The sequence below is a fragment of the Physella acuta genome, unplaced genomic scaffold (assembly GCF_028476545.2).
Source record: "Physella acuta isolate Inbredline_101_S28 unplaced genomic scaffold, ASM2847654v3 ptg001123l, whole genome shotgun sequence".
Lineage (NCBI taxonomy): Eukaryota > Metazoa > Mollusca > Gastropoda > Physidae > Physella > Physella acuta.
In genome coordinates this window covers 265,720-271,719 of record NW_026732640.1, presented here as the reverse complement: position 1 = coordinate 271,719, position 6,000 = coordinate 265,720, and positions in this window count along the sequence as shown.

The following is a 6,000-nucleotide window of genomic DNA, read 5'->3' as shown; positions in this document are numbered from 1 at the left end:
ATAAAGTAATTATGTGTGAAGTTTTATGTATAACATTTTCTATTTCAATTATTCGTAAGCAAATACATTATACAGTTGCCTTAAACTCAACACCCCTCTTGCCAAGTGGTACTACCGTAGAGGTTTTTTAAACATTGCAATTCATCGTAATGGTTATTTTTAGAATGGCAAACTGAAGCAGCTGTTAATACGTGTTGTAAACGTAGACACCACTAAACTAGTACAATAATGCTTAATTGCTGCATGAAAAGAAATCTTGTGATTTACATAGATGTGTCGACCAAAATTTTTTTTACCAAATATCATTGTTTAAAACTTTGAGTTTAAAAAGTTTCCAAAAAGGCGCCACTTTGCTGAAAATTGCCAGAGGGGGAGCGGTCGCTCCCCCTGCTCCCCCTCTGCGTACGCTACTGATAGCTAGTTATACGCCAAAGTAAAATACGCTAGTGCTTATTGCGTTCAATAGAAGACGAAGTAAGGAATAGGCTTGTAACATAACGTGACGTAACGTAGAATAACGTAACGTAACGTAACATAATACATTGTGTACTGATACTTTAACTAATGATCAGACAACAAACATTTACTTATTTATATACAGGGGTCGGCGTTGTCGAGTCTAAAGATCGAACCCAATGGCAGATGTGGCTCGACAGATGGCACAGCAACTATTCAAGGAAACGACTGCTACATTTTAGTTTGGTCTTGGTTGTCGCATAACCAATTGATACGTATACTTAATTGTGTTGGATGGAATCCATTCCAACAATAAAATGAAAAACGCGGAAAGAAATTATAAACAGATGCTGATATGTTAAAAATAATTTGTTTTACAAAGTAGTTTTAAAGTTGAAAATTCGGGGGAATTTAGCAATATTAGAAATATATGGTCAAAATTGAGAAACATGTCAATTAATTATGCGTACACTCATTTAATATTGGTTTTCTTCTATGTCCACATATACTTATTACTACATTGTCAATACCGAATCCGTGTTTAAGTTAATAGAGGTTCCTTGAGTCCACCCAGCTTTGACGGGTACCTAACTAAAGTTATGGAAATCAAATGCGGCTTGGTATAATGCTGACTACACCCTCCATTTATATACAGTGTTCAAGAAACATGAACTGTACTTCATCTCCCAATGGATCGCTACGTATAAAGATGTATTTTTACTACTTTTTGGAATATCAATAATTGGTTTAAATTGTTATGTTTATTGCCACCTTTAGCCTTCAGCCACACAATCAATCCATCTATTTTTTTTTACATAAAAGATAATGCATTTTATAATTTACTTACACATCCATCTAATGTAAATAAGTATTTTCTTTTAACTTAACTAAAAACGTGTGTATTTACTTGCGTGTGCTGATGAACACAAACAATACAGAAATAATGGCATGCACAGCAAAAACATTCTGGCTTTAACAGCAGTAGGTCATTGAATGAGAACAAGCTTTCATTTGAATTGGTAACTTCACTAAATATAAATCAATTTTGTTTAGTTTACTTAAAGCTTGTTGCAAGTTGTGATCAATAATGTGTTGGCTGCATTGTATCATCGATATCAATAATATAAATGATGGGAAATCAGTGTATTGATTTACAGAATGGTGCCAATCGAATGTAATCAATATACAGTCCTTTGTGTTCGATAATGGGTCGTCCATAAATGACGTCCTACTCGTAGGGGGAGGGGGGGGGGGGTCCGTAATTTTGTGACGGTGTGTAATGAGGAGGGGGGGGGGGGCGATTTGATGGTGCGACGTCACAATTTTGCATTATCAAAAAGCAATGTTAGCAAACGAATTTTAGACGTTATTTTGCGTTTTAGAAAACTGTTTTAATAAATTGTAATAGAAATTGATTAAAATACTCTATTTTGACAGAGTTCAGATAAGATTTTGGAAAAATATCGATGTTTTAAAAAAATTTCAACTGCAATTTTGAGGGGGGGGGGGGGGGGAGGGAGGGTGTAAGCTGAGGTGTGACGTCATTTTAGGGGGGTGGGTCTGGCTTTTTGTGACGACGTGTGACGGAGGGGAAGGGGGGAGGTAAAAATCGTTAAAAAGCGTGACGTAATTTATGGATGACCCCTAACATTATATGTATTATACCGTGCTTATTTGATCGATGCTATTAATGTAAATGTATTTTAGTACCAAGCAGCTGAGGCTTCTTTCTTCGGAACAACAGCCCCGCTATTGGAGAAAACTTCAATTATGCGATAGGACAAGCTATGGTTACCATTCGGTAGTTTCTTCAACAAAAGCTGGCATTAAATGTAATACTTAGATTTCCTTTTATAAAAGGCGAAAGAGCGATCACATTGCATTGGTTACTCAATTTTACTTAACGTATTGCCCGTGTACGCGCTTTAGCGATTTCACTACTCTGTGTGCATTGTATGCATTCATTTTATAACGCGCCAATAATCTACATTTTTAAAAAATAATAATAATAATACAAAATTCAATACCATAGCTGAATGTGGTCTACAGTATCTTAAATAACCTTGTTTATAAAGCTAGACACAAGAACAATTACTAGATGAAAAAGATTTACAAGGGCTTCTTCTTCTTCTTCGTTCTTAATTTTAAGTGTTGGAACGTATCGAGCCTAATCTGCAATAGGGTTTGAACTCAATAATGAGCTTTGCCGACTTAACCACGCCTCCAACACAATTAAGTATACGTGTCAACTGGTTATGCGCCATTGAGGCGATTGACTCAGATTTTACGCCTTCCCAAGAGTATTCTCAACAACTTCTCAATATTTCATGGCGATCAGGTAAAAGAGGTAGTAATGCATCAAAGGGAGACAAAAAAGACGCACATTGCTGTATATATATATATATATATATATATATATATATATATATATATATATATATATATATATATATATGAGCATAGACGTATTCACAGGAGACGAAATTGAAATTACTTATTATGTAGGACTGGGCTGTCAATTATCCCTAGGTCATTCCAGCACTATCAATTTCCCCTAACCAAACCTGTACGTTGCATCCAACCCACTAATCTACGGTAAACATTTATCCTCCGACTTCTAAATTAGTCTATACTTAAAATACCTGAATGCCTGTTGAAAATTAGTCAAGGCAGCAGAGGACCGAAAACAATGACAGTAAGTTATGAGAAAATCAACTGCGGAGCCCAATCGATGCCTAGAATGGTTAAAGCACGATTGAGAAAAGTAGTGATACTTTAAATTATAGAGATAGTAATCAGCAAATATGTGGTCGACTGTCAAGTGAACTAAGGGCAAAGTAGTAATAATGTTGTAGTAGCTAATAACAACAAACATTATCGTAGTAGCTAATAACAACAAACATTATCAATGCCAGTAGCCAAGTCTGATGACCACTTGACTTTGCAAGGATTTACAGTCGGCAAGTAAACTTAAAATGCTAATCAGGTGACTACCGGTCAACTCAATGCCCGCAGTTTACAGTTTGTGAAAAATTAAAAGTTTCTTAATAAATCAAGCGTATGCTACATGTGAATGTATTAGTCTTTAGAAATACTTGGGACATTGATAACAAAAAATACGAGTTATAACAAATGGTATAGCAGTAACATAAAATAATGAAGTAAGTAAATGATTCAAAACCAGAGCACTTAGAAGTAGGACCGACGGCCCTCAACTCCGCGTGCGGTACCCAGTAAGAGAGAGTCAGAAGAGAGTAATTTCTTGGTGTCCTTCCCCTTAAATCATCAGTACTTTGTGTATCACGTGGTTAGACTCTCCATCCAAACTGGACAGTGTGTTTGGTGTACACGTGTTGGTCAAGCCAATGATATGATTGGCCACAAAGCTACATGAATGAAAATTTAAAAAGCCTTGCTTGAAAGTTTCAATATTTGACGACGGTTAGACAGAGGGATCAAGTAAAATAAAAGCTTTGAAAAGACGACGTAATTCTGTCTATGTAGAAGTGAGGTAGCTATATAAAGTACTACTTTTTAATCGATTTCATACTATTTTAAGAAAAAACAAAATGGGTGAAAATGTAGCATTTGTTTGAGTAAATAATCTATTCAAGATACCTTCACGGCATTTATAAATTGACACATATGTGTACATAAAAATCGACTTGTTTATCCTTTTTCTGACTGGAGTAGCTGATGGTGTTGTAGTACCTGCCACTTTGTGGTAGTACGTGTAGTTATAGCTGTTGTGGTGGTAGCTGGTGTGGCGATAGACAGTGTAGTTGTAGCTGGTGTGGTGATAGACAGTGTAGTTGTAGCTGGTGTGGTGATAGACAGTGTAGTTGTAGCTGGTGTGGTGATAGACAGTGTAGTTGTAGCTGGTGTGGTGATAGACAGTGTAGTTGTAGCTGGTGTGGTGATAGACAGTGTAGTTGTAGCTGGTGTGGTGATAGACAGTGTAGTTGTAGCTGGTGTGGTGATAGACAGTGTAGTTGTAGCTGGTGTGGTGATAGACAGTGTAGTTGTAGCTGGTGTGGTGATAGACAGTGTAGTTGTAGCTGGTGTGGTGATAGACAGTGTAGTTGTAGCTGGTGTGGTGATAGACAGTGTAGTTGTAGCTGGTGTGGATAAAGCTGTCGTTGTGCTAACTGGTGTAGCTGTAGGTGGTGTTTTTTAGTTGATGTGGTGGTAGCTGGTGTGGTTGCAGCAAGTGTACTTGTAGCTGGTGTAGTTGAGGATAGACTCGTGGTAGGTGTGTAGTTGGAGTTGTTATGGCGGTAAGTGGTGTGGTTGTTGTCAGTGTAGTAGTTGCAACAGGGCATTTCGTATTAGCTGAATCTGGGCAGAGTAAGACATTAAGATTTAGAATTTACTTTTCCAGTTGTTGGTTTTATTCTTGGGGTAAATGATTTTTCTCTCATACCGGTAAAACCTGTTTGAGAAGAGTTCTTACGTCAATCAGACTACAACACGATCTGTAGAATAGCACATTTCGCAATTATAGCATCACGCACTCGACCTACTGTTTTATGCTAGGTTTGTTACCAGTGTTTCTTCCAGACTTTTTTCTCCGGGGGGGCACTTGAAATTTTTTTTTTGGGGGGGGGGGGGGCGGTAGACTATCTTCGGGGGGGGGGGGGCGGACACTGCTAAAAGTATATATTTTTTATATAAATTATATAAATTTCATTTCGTTCGGGGGGCGGTAAAAATTTTTCGGGGGGGGGGGGGCTTCGTCCCCCGAAGAGATGCCTGGAATAAACTCTGTTTGTTACGTTTACTCACCTACACCACATAGTTGAGGATTGTGTCGAGATTTCAAAAACCGTTCACCGAGCACGTGACTGATTAAAAATAGATGCTATAGTATTTATAGTTAGGTATAGCTTGGTGGTAACTTAACTGTTAAGAAATGTAACGCTTTAAAACATGGATTTTAATTTTATTTTTATTTACTGTATCATTTGAATGATTACATATAGAAACACAAAACCCATGGGCGCCTAGAACTCAATGTATTTGATATTACGGAATTACCAGTGGTATTAAAAGATTTTGCTATTTTTTCTTATCCATTTACTTTATTTTAACTCAACATACATAGTCAGTTTTTACCTCCATATTGATTTCAGATTCCGCTTTAAAAAATTCAAAGCTTTCTTGGTTATGAGTAGAACACATTTATACATTCCTTAACAAATAATATTTTTGGTATTATGGCCATTTATACGTTTTTCTGTTAGCGATGCTGGCTGAGTAAATGCTAGATGAGGCATTACTTATTTCTTGTCTCAATTGTAAAGTTATTGTTTAAGCTTAAAAATTCGACGTCTATAACCCCAGCCTTACACGGATGTAACCGTAGCCTCACACGGATGTAACCACAGCATACACAGCTGCATACCTAACTCATGTGACCACAGCTGTAACAAATCATAGGAAATGCAACCATTACTCTTAAGATTAAATAATTATCATTAAAAAAGTTTGAAAAACCCACGTTTTCTGATTGAACTAAAAAGTAGAAAACAAATGCTATACAGC